Here is a 22,844-nt window from a genome sequence, read left to right as displayed (position 1 = left end):
AGGTTCATATGTGCTATCCTGAAACCGAATGGCGTCACAAGCAGAAGTGTCTGCACTTCCGAAATGGTCCCCCGCATACACATCTTTCATGACGGTCTGTGTACTCGCACTTTTCCTACCACTGATTGGACAAAATATTACTAAGAAAGTATGCTCCGCGACAAGGAAAATCGTTGGTTCGCATAGAAAATCTATTCGACCACAGCTCAAAAACAGTTTAATAACTGCGCTGTATCCTACGGCATGAGAAACGTATTTACAAGTCTGCTGTTCACAATACTTTCGTAGAAAAAGTTATCATTGTCAGACATTTCATTTGCTGCAAAATAAACAGTCGGTTGTCCAAACTCTAATCCCTTTTTTTGACTCCCTTAGCAACGTACGATGTCGACATTTGTATGACAGTAAATTGTCACCTTTGACTATCGGTTATATTTTCAGTTATCTCGATCACAAAATTTTGCAGTGTGACCATTTACAAATACAAAATTTCGTTTCTCAAGAATTTTTGTGCATCCTCTGACGTGTGCTTGGACATGCAACATTTCAGCTCAGTAGGACCCTACGGTCGACAGTGGGATATTAGTGATAGAAAATAGTGACAGTCAGTACAGACAGTTTTGCTCTTCAGTAACATTTAAATGAGAGAGAATACTGTCCAGTAAGATACAGCATAGACGGTAAAACAGTAGTCAAAATCAGCTTCAAACATGAACGTTTTTTCACCCATATTCTAGTATACTTAGGGCATTAGTCTCATACTGACACAATAGGGAAATCAACATGTGGTATCTGACCTAAGTCACAAGATCGAAATAAAAAAATTAAATGTTGTTTATGACACCACAAGACGACAACATCTTTCATTTTCAGCGTAAGATATGTAAAGTTCTTGTAATATTTAACGCTACGACTTGTCCTGAAAACAACTTCCCTCTCATTTATAAGCTAATAAACCATTTAAGATCACATCATACCTAATTTCAACACTAACAAAGACTCTTGTAATTTGTCGAAAGATATACAGTGTTATGTGCAAGTATCTCCGTGGTTTCAGAACACGACTACCCGGAAAGAAACGCTCATGCAAGAAATACACGTAGTAGCGGACCGAGCATCTATGACATGTCGTGGAATAGTTGCAGAGTGCACCACTAAGGGGCAGGGATGTCAGGACATGGTGTGCACAGAAGCAGTTTGAGTCAAATGTGAGGATTCAGGGACGATTTGGTACTGGGTTTCAGACAAAAGCTGCACTAGACAAAAGTAATCCATGGGTGACACAACACATTTCGTGAGAGAGTGATGGTGAAGTGGTGCGAAGACAATAAGTCGGCCGGGATCGTCAGCGGAGACGGCGGAACGTGTGCGGGAGTCATTTGTCAGAATCCCGAAGAAACCGACAACACTTGCTGATAGACAAATGCAGATAGCGCTGTCGGTTGTGTGGCGCATTGAAGGCAAAAGTTGCGTGCGACACCACACTTGCTGCAGTTGCTCCATGCGCCGACCGTACGGGGAAAGAGCTTCATTATGACTTTTGCAGTGACTTGTCGTGGACATTATAGGAAGACGGTTTCTGACTGAGTATGGTTTTCATTGGCGAAGCCAAGTTTCGTGAATCTGGAAAAGTGGATCGTCACGATGTGCGTGTTTGGGGCACAGAGCGTCCACACGTGATTGTGGAACACATTATCGATTCATCTAAAGCTCTTTTGTGCAATGCCCTCTTCAGGAGTTTAGGAACCAGTTTTCTTTGCGGAAAAATTGACTAGTTACGTGTACACTGATGTCCTGTGGCAATGGCTTTTATAGCACAATTGCAGCAAGACGATGGAGACTTCATTTTCCAAGGCTCTACAACACCTTTCGAACGCTCTTGATCACCTCAGTGCCGAAATGCCTCAGCGTTAGCTTGGAACTTCTTTCCAAGATGATTCTCCTCTCCTTTAGGGGCCGCCAGAGTCACTTGACTGAACTCTTATGTGATTTTTTTCTTGTGGGATTATGTATAAAATCCTCTGTTCCTGTTTACTCTGCCACTTAATTTGGAAGAGTTCCGTGGGAGGACAATCGATGCGATCGCTTATCGAGCATGATGTGCTGGAATGTGTATGGCAAGTGTGACTGTCGTGTTGACGTTGGCCGTGTCACTGACGGTGCCCACACTGAACACTTGCAATGTAAGTTAAAAACTTGGTCTTCTCGGAACAAATCTACTTCATTCTGCATAACCCTCGTCTGTTCAAAAAAATGTTCAAATGTGTGTGAAATCTCATGGGACTTAGCTGCTAAGCTCATCAGTCCCTAAGCTTACACACTACTTAACCTAAATTATCCTAAGGACAAACACACACACCTATGCCCGAGGGAGGACTCGAACCTCCACCGGGACCAGCCGCACAGTCCATGACTGCAGCGCCTAAGACCGCTCGGCTAATCCCGCGCGGCTCCTCGACTGTTCTTCTCGGTAGCTGCGCTGGCTCCAAAACTGGCTGCAATATGTTAGTTCTACTGATAGTCTGTAGCAATATTATGGTGGATACCAGAGGTAGATTCAAAACACTTTAATTACACTCTTGGTCTAAAGCATTCACTGATATGGCCAGTTTAGAGTCACGTACATAGTTCAAAGTAAAGGAAAGTAGAGTGTTACCTACTACACTAGTTAACAGACAGTTAAATAGTCCTTGTGCAATAATCACGCAGTACAGTCCAGTGGTTCAAAGCGAATGTGATGTGACAAAAATTTAACGTATAAGTTCACCATTGTCGTCATGCACACTTAAAGAACTCGAAGCAATAAGATAGAGCAAAAAAAAAAAAAAAAAAACCGTTCACCGTTTATAGAAGTCAATAATCACAGTGTTCTTCTAATAAATTCTCATTGGGAATTAATTAGTAACTACTGTCACAGAGGTCGTGAATTAAGCCCATGAGCCAACCAAACGAACTGGGCGCAATGTTTGCAAATATTTCAGAGTGGTAGTCACTGTACTACGGTACACTGCTCACGACAAGAGACATAAGTGTTGCTCCTTTTACTCTCAACCGTACACTGCCTGACCTCAGATGTGCTACGTGTGTACAGTACAGGAACAGTATGTTTTACGTTAATCATTATTGACGACAGCCATCTTAAAATATTTTATGACCCTCTAAATACTGAACATTCTAATTAGAGACTTAGTTAACAAGTGCTACACGTAAAATGAAACATAAAAAATACACCAACAAAATAATGTCAAAGTTCAAAATATAACAGTAATTTAGACATAATTTGTAACTGAAGTTATCAAAGGTGTAAAGCTGTAATGATAATTAATTCGGAAGATAATTAGTTTCAGACAGTTTCACATACTTAACGGAAACGTTGGAGATATGTACCTTCAAATGATAGGCGTTAATATGTCGAAAAATATTTCTTATCACTCTCTAAGTATGTAAAGTAGTACTGTATTAACCTTTTAAATTAACAATATTTCATAATTAACAAAGTTTCTGACATAACTAATTAGATCACTGCAACTACATTAGTATGTAGTATGAAATGAGGAATGAAATTCAATGGGACTAAGCTTACGTATGAATATGAAATTACTATGCTCTTACTGGATACTAGGTAAATTATCATATTGTCATTATCATAGTTTAGGGAAAAGATTCGAAAATCTTCTGAGGCAGAAAAACATAGCAGATAAGATTGGCTGCTCAACTTGCTTCGTCTCTGTCTATCCACTGATATGTGCTATTTTTCTGTGTGTCTTGTAGTTTTCGTGCAGCTGTCTTCTGAAACCTCAGAGGTGCATACGAGTATTATTGTATAACTGTGGATTCCTCATTCATTTGGAAAGCTGTATCGTACTTGACGTTAAATGTAGAGATGGAGTCACATGAAAATATTAAAATATTTTTTAAATTTTTTTACTAAACAAAAGTGTAACATTTGTCGCCATAGTCTCCATGTCGCTTAACACACTTCCTCCAGCGAGAGGACGTACAAGGATTCCTGGTCTCCGCAGCCACCCGTGCACCGCCTGCTGCATCTTTTCATCGGAACGAAATTTCTTCCCTACCGCCTCCCCTAGGATGTGGTAATCATTCGGTGCGAGGTCTGACAGGTATGTCGGATGTACCAGAACATCGCTCTTTCAGTTCAAAGTGAGCTGTCGTGACATTCATCTTGCAGACATTTTGCGAAAGCACTTCATGTATGATATGGTATGTTGAGATTTGTGGCTGTTTAATTCGCCATCACAAGGCGATTTTCCATCACAGTGGCCTTAACTGCTGCAGAAAACTCTGGTTTCACAACGCGGTGGGCCTGACATGGGCGCTGACGAGGAGAACACAAGTGCCATGTCCCAGTTTCCCATAAACTTCACTCAGTGGATGAGGAGTCAAAATCAGCGAATATGTGTCTCGTTTTATGGTACCTTCGATGTTCTCCTCGTGAGAGTCTGTCGCAGAAGTTACACCATTCCCGAATTTTCTTCTCCTTTCATACGCTTGCTTCAGTGATAGACATGCGTCACCATATTGGTCCTTCACTCGCCGATGGATTTCAATAATTCAGAGAATGTTCAGAATACGTTGACAAAACGATGTTGTTCCTTGGTGCGTGACGTAAACTCGGCAGCCATTTTCAAACTGTCTGTAGTATGCTGCCACCTGTAGGGCATTCCTTACACCATTGGTAATAGTACTGCCAAATTACAGGACAGTGGAGCGAAATGTCAATTTTTAATCATACTTAAAGTTTTAATTTGAATTTCTCTTGTATTTGTGGAACATGTAAGCTTTACCTTTCAGCATGAGTCTGATCCATTTACGAAACAAAATAAGATACTCTGGACCAATTTATATTGGTTCCTTTCGGCAATACACCTCTGTACGAAGCTTTAGGTGAACCTTACGCCATGAATACTTTTCATTATTCGTATTTACTTTGTTCGCTGAAAGTTCAGTTCAGTGACTAGGATATGGTGCCGGTAAAATTCACCACATTAAGAATTTCACCTGTAGGACAGACATCTGGCAACCTGTACTTTCTGGACACCAATGCTAACACTACTCCCAGCACCCCCAGTTGCATATTTTGAGGAACGGGAGATTAGGGGTTAACCTCTCGTTGACATCGATATCATTGCAACAGAAACCCGGATTTACCTTATGAGGCGAGTCAGGTTCTAACAGTTTGCGCTTAGCATCAAATTTAGGAGTTTAAATTACGTAATTAATTTTGGCTTGTTTGCGGGTACACATCGGCAGTCATGGTATACGGTGAAATCCCCACGCCACAGAACGGTAGCGCATCCCAGGATGAGTCAATATAAAGTGATGCACACCGTCCATAAAGAGAAGTGTCATGCGGTAATTCGTAACGATAACAGCGAGCTGCTACCATCCATGTCGAGAATTTGTGGAAGCATACGACAACAGTGTAGCATCACATGATGCAGCTTTAACATTCTGAAAATGGCTGGAGCAGCAACTGTAGCATGAAATCTTCTTGTGGAATTAATAAACAAACAATCAGCAGCAAAATGGAAGGTTTATTTGAACCCCTTGACAATGGTTTCAACGTTAATAAAAGCATCATCTTCAGAGCTGTACTTTGGTGAGGTAATAATAATAGGCAACCACAATGTTGAGCATGTTTTACTATGGAGGTGAAATTCTGTAATTAACTGACGCCTTTCTGTTATATTTTAACCTACATCCACCACAACGTGTAGCCCAGTTTCAGTATTTACTTCCGAAGAAGACGTACTTATAAAAGTTGAACCTATTTGGCAACTAATTGGCTGTTTATTAAATCAAGAAGAAGATATGATTCAGTAGTTCAGCGGAACAGACACGTCCAGTTTAAGTATTTTTTTTCGACGTGATGATACAAATGATGTGTCTACCCTTCGTACAGCACCATCTGTCCTAAAATTTAACCATTTGTTTATTTATTACTGTTACAAAGTAAATCTGTAGCCTTGTTGCGTAACACAGGTTTTATATTATAAAATAGCTGAATATCCGGCATTGCCCAGATATGTACATATTCCAGTCTTTTGTAAGTCCATTTCCCCTTCTGTCTGTCTGTCTCTCTTTCTCTCTGTCCATCGTTTCTTCCCCCCCTTTCTCTGCCCATCGTTTCTGCCACCCCACCTCCCTCTCTCTCTGACGAATTTCTCCTCTTTCTTTCCTCTGTCCACCTCGCATCCTTCCCTCTCTCGGTTCTTCTTGTCAAATATTTCTCTCTGTGCATCTCCTTCACCCTCCCTTTCTGTCCAACTGCTCCGACCCCTCCCTGTGCCCATTTTTTCTTCACGCCTTTCTTGGTAGGTGTCCTCAATTTTCCTTTACCTGTCAATATTCTGCCTTATAGGGGTAGCGTCTTTGATTCATAATCAAAACGTCTTCGGTTCCGGTTTCGAATCCCACCACTGCTAAATTTTTGATTAATAATCAGCATTGGCGGCAGAAGACTTCCGGCATAAGAAGACACGCTCGTTCTGCCAACGGCCTTGTCAAAGAGCGCGGAGGACGGGACAGAGGTTCAGAGCACTCTCTTGTCTTAGGGGTGGGAAACTGCTCCTAAAGGCGGAAGAATCAGCAATGATCAACGGCATGAGGATGCAGAAGGCAATGGAAACGACTGCATTAAAGACACGCAACGTGTATCCACAGGACGTGTGGCCTTGTAATTGAAGAAGTGTCATGATGATCTCTTCATTGGCAAACGATTCCAGAATTGTCCACCATTCGGAACTCCGGGAGGGGACTGCCAAGTGGGAGGTTACCTTGAGAAAAATACTGAATAACAGTCGAAAAGATAACGTTATATGAGTCGGGGCGTGGAATGCCAGAAGCCTGAACGTGAAGGAAACTAGAAAATATGAAATGGGAAATGCAAAGGCTCAATCTAGATATGGTAGGGGTCAGTGAAGTGAAGTGGAAGGAAGACAAGGATTTCTGGTCAGATGAGTACAGGGTAATATCAACATCAGCATAAAATGGTATGACGGGAGTAGGATTCGTTATGAATAGGAAGGTAGGGCAGAGAGTGTGTTGCTGTGAACTGTTCAGTGACAGGGCTGTTCTTATCAGAATCGATAGCAGACCAACACCGACAATGATAGTTCACGTATACATGCCGACAAGCTGAAGATGAAGAGATAAAGATAGTGTATGAGTGTACGAAAGGGTAATACGGTTTGTAAAGTGGGATGAAAATCTAATAGTCATGTGGGACTGGAATGCAGTTTTAGGGGAAGGAGTAGACGAAAACGTTACAGGAGAATATGGGCTTAGGACAGTAAATGAGAGAGGAGAAAGACTAATTTAGTCCTGTAACAAGTTTCAGCTAGTAACAGCGAATACTCTGTTCAAGATTCACAACAGGAGGAGGTATACTTGGAAAAGTCCGGGTGATACGGAAGATTTCAGTTAGAGTACATCATGGCCAGACAGAGATTCCGAATCAGATACTGGATTGTAAGGCGTACTCAAATCACAATATAGTAGTGATGAAGAGTAGGCTGAAGTTTGACATCAGTCAGTAAGAATTAATACGCAAAGAAGTGGGACACGGAAATACTACGGAATGATGAGATAAGGTGGAAGTTCTCTGAGGCTATAGATGCAGTAATAAGGAATAGCTCAGTAGGAAATACAGTTGAAGAAGAATTGACATCTCTGAAAAGAGCCATCACAGAAGTTCTGAAGGAAAACATAGGTATAAAGAAGGTAACTGCGAAGAAACCATGGGTAACAGAAGAAATACTTCGATTGATCAATGAAAGGAGGAAGTACAAAAATGTTCCAGGAAACTCAGGAATACAGAAATACAAGTCGCTGAGGAATGAAATAAGTAGGAAGTGCACCGAAGCTAAGACTAAATGGCTGCAGGCAAAATATGAAGTCATCGAAAAAGATATGATTGTCGGAAGGACAGACTCAGCATACAGGAAAGTCAAAACAACCTTTGGTGACATTAAAAGCAACGGTGGTAACATTAAGAGTGCAACTGGAATTCTACTATTAAATGCAGAGGGGAGAGTGGATAGGTGGAAAGAATACATTGAAAGCCTCTATGAGAGGGAAGATTCGTCTGATGTTGTAGAAGAAGAAATAGGAGTTGATTTAGAAGAGATAGGGGATCCAGTATTAGGATCAGAATTTAATGGAGCTTTGAAGGACTTAAGCTCAAATAAGGCAAATGGATAGATAACATTCCATCAGAATTTCTAAAATCATTGGGGGAAGTGGCAACAAAACGACTATTCACGTTGGTGTGTAGAATGTATGAGTCTGGCGACATACCATCTAACCTTCCGAAAAGCATCATCCACACAATTCCGAAGACTGTAAGAGATGACAAGTGCGAGAATTATCACACAATCAGCTTAATAGCTCAAGCATCCAATTTGCTCACAAGAATAATATACAGAAGGATGTAAAAGAAAATTGTGGATGCGCTAGATGACTGTCAGTCTGACTTTAAGAAAGGCACAAGAGCGGCACCCCTGACGTTGCGGTTAACATTGGAAGGGAAGACTAAAAAAAAAAGTTCATAGGATTTGTCGACCCGAAAAAAGTGTTCGACAGTGTAAAATGGTACAAAATGTTCGAAATTCTGAAAAAGGTAGGGGTAAGCTATAGGGAGAGACGGCTCATATACAATATGTACAACAGCCAAGAGGTAATAATAAGAAGTTACGACCAAGAGCGAAATGTTCGTATTAAAAAGGGCGCAAGACAATGATGTAGCCTTTCGCCCCCGCTATTCAATCTCTACAGCGAGGAAGCATTGATGGAAATAAAAGAAAGGTTCAGGAGTGGAATTAAAATTTAAGGTGAAAGGATATCGATGATACGATTCGCCGTTGACATTGTTATCTTGAGTGAAAGTGAAGAAGAATTACATGATGTGCTGAACGGAATGTTCAGTCTAATGAGTACTGAGTAAGGACTGAGAGTAAATCGAAGAAAGAGGAAGGTAATGAGAAGTAGTAGAAATGAGAACAGCGAGTAAACATCAGGATTGATGTTCACGAAGTATATGAAGCTAAGAAATTCTATTACCTAGGCAGTAAAATCACTAATCACAGGCGAAGCCAGGAGGACATCAAAAGCAGACTAGCAATGGCAAAAAGGGCATTCCTGGGCAAGAGGAGTCTACTAATATCAAATATCGGCCTTAATTTGACAATGAAATTTCTGAGAATGTACGTCTGGAGAACAGCCTTGTATGGTAGTGAAACATGGATTGTGAAAAAAACGAAACAGAAGAGATTCTAAAAATTTGAGATGTGGTGCTACAGATGATTGTTGAAAGTTAGGTTGACTGTAACGTAAGGAATGAGGAGGTTCTGCACAGAATCGGAGAGGAAAGGAATATGTGGAAAACACTGACAAGGAGAAGGAACAGGATGATAGTACATCTTTTAAGACATCAGGGAATGACTTCCATGGCACTAGAGGGAGCTGTAGAGGGCAAAAAATGTAGAGAAAGACAGAGTTTGGAATACATCCAGCAAATAGTTGAGGACGTACGCCAGCCGGAGTGGCCAGGCAGTTCTAGGCGCTACAGTCTGGAACTGAGCGACCGCTATGGTCGCAGGTTCGAATCCTGCCTCGGACATGGATGTGTGTGATGTCCTTAGATTAGTTAGGTTTAATTAGTTCTAAGTTCTAGGCGACTGATGACCTCAGAAGTTAAGTCGCATAGTGCTCAGAGCCATTTGAACCATTTGAGGACGTAGGTTGCAAGTGCTACTCTGAGATGAAGAGGTTAGCGTAGGAGAGGAATTCGTGGCGGGCCGCATCAAACCAGTCAGAAGACTGATGACAAAAAAAAAAAGATCGAATTCTTCCCTCCCCTCTCCTTGAACACCTGCTCCTCTCGCCTTTCTACCAATTTCCCTCTCCCCTCTTCTCTTGCTATCATTCTTCTCCTCTTCTCTGTGTCTATCTGCTCCTTCCCCCTCTCTGTCCAACTCCTCCAACCTTCTCTCTACACGTTATCATCTGCCCTCATCCGCCGCTAGAAACTAAATATCAGAATTTTGTCACTTGTAGTTGCGCCATTTTATGTGGGAATTATGAGCCGGCATTTCTGGAGCAGCTGGTCCTGGGGCTCTGAGATTCTATATTTAACTATTCGAGAAAATCAAAGCTAAATATTCACTGTAACTGCACATTATATTGCTACAAATAGACAATCACCGGTCTACTGTGTCCCGTCTTACATCATCCGGAGCACCGAAACTCATAGTGACACACAAATGTTTTCAGTCTCTGATCCTGACATATTAACGATGTCGTCAGCAAAGTTCTCCGTTGATACCTCATCCTCAAGGAGGCATTGTGCCAGCATCTAATACTGCAACCCCACTGGACTAACCAACAACCACTTCTCCTGGAATGTTACGAGAGAACAAAACACCGGACGCGCCCCTCACAAAATTAGTCTTCCTGTTGCCGCTTATCTCTCGTTGACTCTCTACTACTCGCATCGCTTGAAAGCCAAAAACTGGAAATATACATTTTTTTCAACATAGGGATTCCAAACTGCTGCCTTGCTTTAACAACACCGCCGCTGATGAACGGTGGATGAAGAGAGCCATGTCGAGCTACACACTTGCGTGTCATAATTGGCTTGTGTACGTACTCTAACACGATGTTTTTAGAGTACGATTCAAACGAATATTTCGTCCTCTTTTTCGCATTTCACGTAAATTAAACGGTTGAGATGGAAAAGCAGCACTTGAAAAATTTGAAATTCTGCAACGTGTTTTTTTCTCCTTCTTTTTTTGCCTCTCTCGCCCAAAATGTCATAAAGGCCTCATCGAGGGCAGCAATAAATCTGCCCGTGTATGGCCGTCGCGCGCGTTTGGCATTTGTTCTGCCGCTGCGCCCGCCTCGTGCCAAACAGTGCATGGGTGAGTATTTGTGTGAGCGCGCCAAGTGCCTTTGTTCCGTCGGGACCCTCCCTCCTACCAAATAAAAAGAGCACTGCACGTGAAATCCTATTTTCCATCAGCCATTGAGCAACTCTGCAGCCCGTGCCTCGTAGGTATGAAATAAGCCCATGAAGGAAAATATATACGAGCTACAAAGGAGAGAAGCTTTCCACATTCCTCTTTACTTTCTGAAGGCATATGCTGCTGTCTTGTTTCGAAGTAAAAAGCGTGTTGTGTAAACGTTCTCAGAGCATTCCTTGACAAGGCGTGAAATCAGAAATTCACGGTATTGGCGGAATAATTCCTTACATTATTGTTCTAAGTGCAAGGTAAAAGAGGAAATCACTATTTTTATAAGTATTTAATATGTAGTTCTGAATTACAAGTACTACATTATTACAATGAGATTAAGTGTCAACGTACACCAGTAACGAGACAAGTAAACAAGTCCATGAAAAACTGCAGCATTTCTGCTACACTAATCTTACAGGCATTGACATAAAAATATTTTTTTTGTGACTGGTGCAGGCGCAGGATGTTAAAAATTAGATCGTTGGCAAGGTTAAAAAATGTCGAAAACAGTGAAGGGAAGAAGTGAGGGGCTGATATGACATGTGATAGAACGTCGAGGAATAGCTTTCATGGTACCATAGGGAACTGTAGAAGGCAAAAATTGTAGGGGAAGCCAAAAATTGAAATAGATCCCACATACTGAGGACGTATGGCGCAAGTGTTACTCCGAGACGAAGAAGTTGGCGCAGCACGGGATCTGGACAGAAATTCGCTGATAATGGTACGAAGTTACCTGTGCAAGCCACTGTACAGTTGCTTGCAAAGTATATACTGTGGTTAAGCTGTAATAAAAAGAACTGAGTGAATGCATGAACAATGAATTTGAAAGGATACCATGAGACGTCCGCCCCGAACATATGCAACGAACGATAACTAACAAAATGAGATCAAAAAAATGAAAAAGAGGACAGCATATGTGAACAGAAATCAATACGTCCTCGGTTCCGGGGTCGAGCCCCGCTGCCGCTTAAATTTGGGTAAAAATCAGCAACGGCGGCCGATGACTTACGGCATTAGAAGTCACCTTCATTCTGCCAACGGCCTTGGCGGAGGAGCGGACAGAGGTTCAGGGCAGTTTCTTATCCATGGGATGGGAAACGGAAGAATCAGCAATGATCAAGAACATGTGGACGCAGAAGGCATTAAAGACACCTAATGTGTATCCACAGGGCATGTGGACTGCAATTGAAAAAGTATCATGACGATCTCTCCATTAGCAAGAACGACGGGAATAGTCCCCCATTCTGTCTCCAGGAGGGGCTTGCCAAGGGGCTGGTGACCACGAGAAAAAGATTAAATAACCAACGATAGGATAACGCTCCACAAGTCGGGGTGTTGTCTAGATGTTGGCTAAGTATCGGTGTGAAGTATGATGGAGCACCATCGTGCATAAACCACATTCGCTACATGACGTCTAGAGGTACATCATAAAGTAAATGAAGCAGCTCATGTCTGAGAAACAGCAGTTTCGTTTCTCCAGTAAGATGTCGCATAAAGAAGTAGGAGCCAGTAAGAAGACCATGACTGATTCAACCCCACACGTAGAGGCTGACCATCTTTTGATGCCTGTGTTGTCCCATTTCATGAGAGTTTTCGTAAGCCAAGATTTGATTGTTGTGAAACCTGGAGATTGCATCCCTAAACAAGGTACATTCTAAGAAGTGCAGAAACACGGCAAACTGCCCTAACATGCGCTGAATCTTTGCACCGTTGAAGGTGGTACTGATACGGAAGATTTTTATATAGAGTTTTCCAAATCGTAGTGTGATTCTCTTCCATTCTCCTTGTAGTACTCGATGGAATTTCATCCACAGTGCGAAGTTCAGGCGTTCGTACAGCGCGTGGTCTCTCGCCATCTGCGAACACTCTTCTCCAACGACTCTGTCTCTCGCAAACATTGGCGGATCCGTACAGATGTTCTTGCACCAGATAACGTTCATCATAAAGTTGATGTGCTGCGCTCGCTTTTCGATCAGCCAGGTCCTACGTGTAGTTCATTTCAGACAGTGAACAAATCATAGTGATGCACTGTTGTGAAATTTACTGTAAAACAGAAAGAACGGCAACCACACAAAGCAAAACAAATAACTTAATCAACTGTAAACAAGAAACTGAGTGCAAATGTAAATTTGAGATAAACTGCACATCCAAGAGTAACTACACGGAATTCCTTTCATACCTACCTAAAGTACTATTTTCTAATCCATTTTCATATGAACTATTTTGTAATGTTCAAAAGAATTTCGGGCTTGCCACCGGATGTCGTAAACTTCATTGCACGATATTTCGACTGGACAACTGCCAGCCATCTTCAGGTGAGCCCAACGTGGACTGACGAATACTTCTTTTTTCTTTATTGTTATTTTAATACCTTTACAAGAAAAGGTAGGCCGGCAGCGGCCTATGTATGCCACTCTTCGGCCACAGTGAACACATACAGGAAACAGAAAGACAGAAAAACATGCTAACATGGTGGACAAAAACGGGAGACAGACATAGTAAAATAAGTGAAGCCAATCACGGGCGCACTGTTTGAATAAAAAACGTTCATCACTAAACACAACGGGGAGGAACGAGTTTACACACGTGAACGGAGGAGCATAAACGGAGAAACATCTACATCTACATTTATACTCCGCAAGCCACCCAACGGTGTGTGGCGGAGGGCACTTCACGTGCCACTGTCATTACCTCCCTTTTCTGTTCCAGTCACGTATGGTTCGCGGGAAGAACGACTGTCTGAAAGCCTCCGTGCGCGCTCGAATCTCTCTAATTTTACATTCGCGATCTCCTCGGGAGGTATAAGTAGGGGGAAGCAATATATTCGATACCTTATCCAGAAACGCACCCTCTCGAAACGTGGCGAGCAAGCTACACAGCGATGCAGAGCGCCTCTCTTGCAGAGTCTGTCACTTGAGTTTCCTAAATATCTCCGTAATGCTATCACGGTTACCAAATAACACTGTGACGAAACGCGCCGCTCTTCTTTGGATCTTCTCTATCTCTTCCGTCAACCCGATCTGGTAAGGATCCCACACTGATGAGCAATACTCAAGTATAGGTCGAACGAGTGTTTTGTAAGCCACCTCCTTTGTTGATGGACTACATTTTCTAAGGACTCTCACAATGAGTCTCAACCTGGTACCCGCCTTACCAACAATTAATTTTATATGATCATTCCACTTCAAATCATTCCGCACGCATACTCCCAAATATTTTACAGAAGTAACTGCTACCAGTGTTTGTTCCGATATCATGTAATCATACAATAAAGGATCCTTCTTTCTATGTATTCGAAATACATTACATTTGTCTATGTTAAGGGTCAGTTGCCACTCCCTGCACCAAGTGCCTATCCGCTGCAGATCTTCCTGCGTTTCGCCACAATTTTCTAATGCTGCAACTTCTCTGTATACTACAGCATCATCCGCGAAAAGCCGCATGGAACTTCCGACACTATCTACTAGGTCATTTATATATATTGTGAAAAGTAATGGTCCCATAACACTCCCCTGTGGCACGCCAGAGGTTACTTTAACGTCTGTAGACGTCTCTCCATTGATAACAACATGCTGTGTTCTGTTTGCTAAAAATTCTTCAATCCAGCCACACAACTGGTCTGATATTCCGTAGGCTCTTACTGTGTTTATCAGGCGACAGTGCGGAACTGTATCGAACGCCTTCCGGAAGTCAAGGAAAATAGCATCTACCTGGGAGCCTATATCTATTATTTTCTGGGTCTCATGAACAAATAAAGCGAGTTGGGTCTCACACGATCGGTGTTTCCGGAATCCATGTTGATTCCTACAGAGTAGATTCTGGGTTTCCAAAAACGACATGATACTCGAGCAAAAAACATGTTCTAAAATTCTACAACAGATCGATGTCAGAGATATAGGTCTATAGTTTTGCGCATCTGCTCGATGACCCTTCTTGAAGACTGGGGCTACCTGTGCTCTTTTCCAATCATTTGGAACCTTCCGCTCCTCTAGAGTCTTGCGGTACACGGCTGTTAGAAGGGGGGCAAGTTCTTTCGCGTACTCTGTGTAGAATCGAATTGGTATCCCGTCAGGTCCAGTGGACTTTCCTCTGTAGAGTGATTCCAGTTGCTTTTCTATTCCTTGGACACTTATTTCGATGTCAGCCATTTTTTCGTTTGTGCGAGGATTTAGAGAAGTAACTGCAGTGCGTTCTTCCTCTGTGAAACAGCTTTGGAAAAAGGTGTTTAGTATTTCAGCTTTACGCGTGTCATCCTGTGTTTAAATGCCATCATCATCCCGGAGTGTCTGGATATGCTGTGAGGAGCAGAAACACTGAAACACGGGAAGACACACACGAGCACTGACGACGATCTCTGGCGCACGAAGATGCACTGTTCATGCACAAAGCTGGTTACCTTCCAAAGGGAAGAGGTGTGGTTTGGAGGGAGAGAGGGGTGTGTGTATGTGTGTGTGTTTATTCCAGTGGGTGAGGAGACGGGAGGGGAGGGGAGAGGGTAGGTGGTTTGATGGAGCCCGGGGGGAGGAGAGGGAGGAGGGAGAGAGGGTGCCATGGAGGAAAAACACAGGGGGAGGAAGGGGGGGATCAAAGTTGGTAGGAGGGGTGGATTGAGGGGCGGAGACCAAGACGTTCTCCGCTCCGTCTTATATAGTTCGCTAATGGTACTGCCGGGCATGCGTTGAAGTCGCGAAAACAGAAGGACCACACCGCCCAGCGACAGCGCCCTCGCTGGTGAAACTGCAAGACTATGCTGCCGTCGATACTGTCGCTGGCCGAAGCTATCGAAGGTCTTCTGGCGTCTTCGTCTCGAGGAAATTTCGGAGATGACAGGATTCCGCGCGTTATTCAATTGATAACCACTGTCTCGGTTCATCAGATTTCCCGCGATTTTTTGATAATGGAGTCCCAAAAAGTTGTCGCTGTGGCTAAAATCGAAGTTTTGTCATACTCCATTGAATGTCCGTTGGAAATGCAATGTCCCGCAACTGCAGACATACTGGGTTGCAGTAGGCGAGTGCAATGTTGATGTTCCGTACAACGCGTTGTCTGTCCTATATAGGCCATACCACACTGACACGGTATTTTGTAAATACCCGCCTTCCGCAGTAACAAAATCATCCATCACCGATCCCAGCAAATCCGAAATCTTAGAATGTGGACGAAAAAACTATTTCACATGAAAATTATTAAGAATCCTCGCTATTTTGAAGGAGATATTTGCAACGAAGGGAAGAAAAACTAGGGACTTGGCTGGCGCGTTCACTTCTTTATCCACTTCCCGGTTTTGATGTTAAGAATAAATCTCTGAAGTTTCTGATACATTCCTATACGCCCTGTACAGGAATGTAGATGAATCTCATGGCTGCGCTTGTAGGTAATAATAGTTGGCACGGTTTATTAAGCATATGCTGAAATCAGAGAAAACCGTTGTGCGAGGGACGCTGATTGCAATTCTGCACTGCCCATTCACATTTATGTGATCACCCTTCAGAACCCCGAATACCTGCCTTTTGCAGCGTGAACCACTGCCAGACGTGCTGAAAGAGAGTGACTGAGGTTCTGGAAGGTAGCGGCAGGGATGTGGAGCCCACTCCAGCTGCGTGGCCAGCTACGCTAGGTGTCTCGGTTGAAGATCCACGGTGCGAACAGTCCGATGGATGTGGTCCCACAGATTCTCGATTGGGTTTAAATCCGCAGAGTGTAGTGGTCAGGTACGGTATTCACATCCTGGTGCTCTTCGAACTATGTACGTACACTGTGAACTGTATGACACCTTCCAGAAGTCCTGCTGGAAGACGCCATCGTGTCGAGGAAAAACAAACTGCAAATGGGGTGGACGTAGTCTCTAAGGATAGATACATGCTCCTGTTGATCCATTATGCATTCCAAACTGACGAGATCACCAAGGAAATGCTACTAAAATCTTATCCAGACCATAACGCTCACTCCTGCGGCCTGGATCCTTCCAACCATTGTTTCAGGGCGTTTGCTTTCAAACGTTTCACGCCGTACACGCCAACGATCACATGTGACGTGAAAAGGTCACATGTCGCCACGTGTAGCTGCCATAATGGCGTGCAAATGCCAGCCTTAATCGCCGATGAACAGCAGTCAGGATGAGTGCATGAACTATGTGCCTACTCCAGAGACCCATACTTAGCAACGGGAGACACTGTTGGCAGTCCCTTCGTTCATCCGGGCGGTCAGTTGCTCAACAAATGCACGTACCCATCTCCGCAGCCGTCGTCCACCCTTGTCATCAATGGCCTGTGGTGCTTCAATGTCACCCTGACGTCCTGGACAGCACTATTTTGCCACGCACGTATACTTTAACCAAGGTAGTACGCGAACAGTTTACAAGCGTGGTCATTTCGGAAATGCTTCCAACCTTGGCCCGAAAACCAATGATCATGCTCTTTTAGACGTCAAGTAAATAGCTCCATTTTAGCAATTACATCAACGCTAGTACTGTTTTTCCGTGTCTCCCCCCCCAACCCCAGACACAGTTGACATCCCCACCACTGGTAGTGAAGCCAACTGCCTTCTGTGTGTGATTACTGTACGATGACGTCGAATACAGGCAATGTTCACTTTAATGTCATTGGACGGTGTACCTGTTCCAAGTGCAGAAGTTTAGAGATCGGCGGTCAAGGAGAAACGCTACGGAGAAACCGAACCGACGTCGCAAACGAGGGCTCGAATAGAAAGAGAGAGAGAGGGAGGGAGAGCAGACCTCAGTAGCTCGCAATTGGAGGGCCGTTGTGCTAATTAGAGGTCAGACAAAGAAGAGCCGCTGCCTTCCCGATTTCTGTTTTGCCGTGCAGCACCGCAGAGTGAAATCAAGGGATGGCCCTGCCCTACGATTGACTTTGGTCTGCAAAGGCAAGAGGCGTGGTAACAAGATTTCTCGACCCTTTGAAGTACCTCACGAGCCCCCAGTTCTGTTTGCGAGTTACGAAATGAGACAAATTTTCCGATGTTTACTTACTCTTCCAGACCCCGCGTCTGCTGGAAGAAAGTGCTGATCAAACTGACGTTTGGAACCCACGACTGAGAGAAGACAACTTTTATTTATGCGTTGTAAGGAATGTTCGTTTCTCTTCACCTCATGCTGAGGCTGCTCTTGAACATTTTTCTGTACCATTACAAATATCTGTGGCAATTTTATAGAATCACTCAGTCACCTTGACCTAACGGAAAATTTATCTTTGTAAATTGTGACTAAATTCCCTTACATACCCAAACAGCTGTATTGAGGTGGTCCTGCACCAGATTTATAAAATACTGCATTCTATGACTAGGATTAATGAAAATGAAAAAAATGTTTAAAAATATTACTTAAGTGAATTAAATGGATGAGAAATATTGCGCACAAGATATTAACTGTTTCATTGTAGCAAATAAATTACAAATTGTATAAACTTCCTAAAAAATTAAGAGTGAAACAAAATCTGCATCGTATCGAAACTTTTCTTAGATTAGTGTAAGGCTGTTGCTATTTTATATTTATTCTCTACCGGTTTCAGTTATGGCAACAATCTTCACATGAGTAAACTGAAAGGTACCTATTAGCTATAACTCCAATGCAGCTACTCGGAGAGGGAGAGTGCGGGCCGTAATCCTCGTACGGCGGCGAAACGGTGGGTATTGTAATGCGTTAATACGGAACCGGTTTGCGCTTGAAAGACGTTAGTTCCAATTTTGGCCACCAGCTGCTAATCTGGCACTGTGAATGCAAGAAACACGTATAGAGATATTTCCGTATTTAGTGGATCAGGAACGTAACGTGGGCAGAAAAGGCCAAACAATTGGAAAAGGAATAATGATGGCCGGCCGATGTGGCCTAGCGGTTCTAAGCTCTACAGTCTGGAACCGCGCGACCGCTACGGTCGCAGGTTCGAATCCTGCCTCGGGCATGGATGTGTGTGATGTCCTTAGGTTAGTTAGGTTTAAGTAGTTCTAAGTTCTGGGGGACTGATGACCACAGATGTTAAGTCCCATAGTGCTCGGAGACATTTGAACCATTTATGAATGTCTAAAAGGTTACGAATGTTCCTTGGTCTAATCAAAGATAACAGTAAGGAAAATATGGTAACGACATATCGTCTAGTCTGTGGAAAACCACATAGATTCACGATGTAATGTGGTATGCCGACTCTAAAACTACGGGCATTACATAAGGGAAACATTAAACTATTTGATAAACTGCAGGTAAGGGTACTAGTATACGTAAATCGACAGAGGCAATAAAACATAACAAACGCTGAAAAGAGGCGCAGAGAACATATGTTCGTAATAAACAATTAATCCTCTCCAGCCTTAAAATTATGTTAAATGGATCTGAGCACTATGGGACTTAACATCAGTCTCCTAGAACTTAGAACTGCTTAAACCTAACTAACCTAAGAACATCACACACATCCATGCCCAAGGCAGGATTCGAACCTGCGACCGTGGAGTTCGCGCGGTTCCAGACTGAAGCGCATAGAACCGCTCGGCCACTGTGGCCGGCAAAATTATGTTAAGGCGGGTAACAACTAATAATACTGCGGTAATATTTGGCTCCTGTGGGAATCAATAGACGACGGTGAAAGACCTACAAAAGGATTTCCTGTGAAGATGCTTGTTATGACTGAAACCGGTAGAGAATAAATATACAGTTGTATACCGGATGGCGCAAATATTTATTTAAAAAAAATAAAACTATATCTTCTAGTTTAAGGCACTTCGTGTATAATAGTTTTGGTATTATGTACAGTAAAAGACATATTTTATTTGTTCGTCATGAAACGTTAATATTCCATTTATTATTGATCAGAAATGATAGAAGTGGGATTATAATAATGAGTTCAAAAGATATTCTTTTCCAGGAATTGTTTTTTTTTTATTCTTTCTCCTCTTCGCCGTTTGGACCTACTGAGGATCACAGGGCTCTGATATACTCATCGATAAGGATTTCCTTCTTTTCTTCTTCCAGTATTCCATCGTTTTGACCCAGTGAGGTGGCGCAATGGTTACCACACTGGACTCGCATTCTGGAGGACTGCGGTTCAAACCCGCGTCCGGCCATCCTGATTTATGGTTTTCCGTGATTTCCCTAAATCGCTTCAGGTAAATGCCCGGATGGTTCCTGTGAAAGGACACGGTCGACTTCCTCCCCATTCTTTCCTAACGCGATGGGACCGATGAGCTCGCTGTTTGGTACCCTCCCCCAAATATACCAACCAACCAACCATCATTTTTGAGACTGTGAGTAAACTTTCTCTGCTTTGTCCTCTTGGTCCCTGCGGTCTTCCTACTGGTAAGGGACATGGGGAAAAGTCCCGTCGGATGGTTCACTGGAATCACAGTTAGTCATGTATATTACTCCAGTGGGATCTCCAGTTGTCGCTGATCAGATTTTACCGGGACGAAACTCTTGTTGGAATCTTTCGGGATCCATTCCTGACGAGTGTCCGAGTAAGGCTAGTCACCTTATCCTTGCCGGCCTGGGTGGCCGGTTCTAGGCACTAAAGTCTGGAACCGCGGGACCGCTACGGTCGCAGGCTCGAATCCTGCTCGGGCATGGATGTGTGTGATGTCCTTAGGTTAGTTAGGTTTAAGTAGTTCTAAGTTCTACGGGACTGATGACCTCAGAAGTTAAGTCCCATGGTGCTCAGAGCCATTGGAACAATTTTGAACCTTTTCCTTAACCTTTTACTTACACCCGCGTTGATATCCTCCTGATGCCTGTACACATCGTGGTAGTGCCGGATTTTGTAGGAGCTATTCTGTTTTCTTGTGTGCTCTAGTAACATCCACAAAATCTTCTTAATCTCCAATTTCTTCAGTTGGTCATTTTTGGTCATTAGGGGCACTCACATATATATAATGAACATAGGGTTTTACTATCGAATCGTAGCGTCGCAGTTTGAAGTTCTCGGATGGACACCTGGACTTGCAGATACTTCTGCAACAGAGAAATTATAATTTTATTTCGCCTTTCCTGCTTTGAACGAAGGATATTCATTGATTATGTATGTCACTGAAGTATAACGGAAGTGTCGTATTCCATCGACAATAGTTATCTGCTTTAACCCATACTTACCCATTTCACATCTTCTCACAGCTATTGCGATCTATAGATAAGCTTTTGTTAATCCATATAGTGGAGATGTTGAGTCGCAGAGAGGCGCAACAAAAAGACAGTCAAACAATCAAGCTTTTGGCCTTCATCGGAATTAGACAACACACACACACACACACACACACACACACACACACACACACACAGCGACGATCATGGTCAGTCTTCTAAGTCTGCAAATCAAAATCTCCGCTGTATGGTGACCGATTTCTCATACACAAAAGGCAGTTGACGTTGCCTCGTGAAACGTTGTTGTGATGCCTCGTGTAAGGAGGAGAAATGCGTACCATCACGTTTCCGAATTCGATAAAGGTCGGATTGTAGCCTATCGCGTTTGCGGTTTATCGTATCGCGACATTGCTACTCTCGTTGGTCGAGATCCAATGACTGTTAGCAGAATATGGAATCGGTGGGTTCAGGAGGGTAATAACGAATGCCGTGCTAGATCCCAACGGCCTCGTATCACTAGCAGTCGAGATGACAGGCATCTTATCCGCATGGCTGTAACGGATCGTGCAGCCACTTCTCAATCTCTGAGTCAGCTGATGGGGACGTTTGCACTAACAGTTCGACGACGATTGCAGCAGCATGAACTATCAGCTCGGAGACCATGGCTCCGGTTACCCTTGACGCTGCATCACAGACAGGAGCGCATGCGATGGTGTACTCAATGACGAACCTGGGTGCATGAATGGCAAAACGTCATCTTTTCGGATGAATTAAGGTTCTGTTTACAGAATCATGATGGTCGCATCCGTGTTTGGCGACATCGCGGTGAACGCACATTGGAAGCGTGTATTCGGTCATCGCCATACTGGCGTTATCACCTGGCGTGATGGTGTGGGGTGCCATTGGTTACACGTCTCGGTGACCTCTTGTTCGCATGGACGTTACATTTCAGATGTGTTGCGACCCGTGGCTCTACCCTTCATCCGATCCCTGCGTAACCATACATTTCAGCAGGATAATGCATGACCGCATGTTGCAGGTCCTGTGCGGGCCTTTCTGGATACAGAAAATGTTCGACTGCTGCGCTGGCCAGCACATTCTCCATATCTCTCACCAATTGAAAACGTCTGGTCAATGGTGGCCGAGCAACTGGCTCGCCACAATACGCTAGTCACTACTCTTGATGAACTGTGGTATCGTGTTGAAGCTGCATGGGCAGCTGTACCTGTACACGCCATCCAAGCTCTGACTCAATGCCCAGGCGTATCAAGGCCGTTATCACGGCGAGAGGTGGTTGTTCTGGGTACTGATTTCTCAGGATCTATGCACCCAAATGCGTGAAAATGTAATCACACGTCAGGTCTAGTATAATATATTTGTCCAATGAATACCCGTTAATCATCTGCATTTCTTCTTGGTGTAGCAATATTAATGGCCAGTAGTGCATATTACTTTCGAAGGAACCCTGACTTTACACTGATCTCCACTGCTGTATATAGGACTGCTGTGTCATGATGTATGACTTTCTATGTGTACTTCCTATCTCCGTCAGTGCATTTAAAGTGAACTAAAATATCGTCATGCCAGTTGTCGATAATTAATCAAAAATCTAAACTGTGAAAGTGAGACTGAAATTAAAACTCATGGTACGCTTAATAAGAGATTTATTGCACCGACGGTCTGGCCTTAATGACCGGAGAAACGTTTTTCAGTTTGGTCTAAAATTAGCGTTAATG

The sequence above is a fragment of the Schistocerca cancellata genome, chromosome 2, assembly GCF_023864275.1.
Source record: "Schistocerca cancellata isolate TAMUIC-IGC-003103 chromosome 2, iqSchCanc2.1, whole genome shotgun sequence".
Taxonomy (NCBI): domain Eukaryota; kingdom Metazoa; phylum Arthropoda; class Insecta; order Orthoptera; family Acrididae; genus Schistocerca; species Schistocerca cancellata.
The sequence above is the reverse complement of the archived record's forward strand: the minus strand, read 5'-3'. Positions refer to the sequence as shown.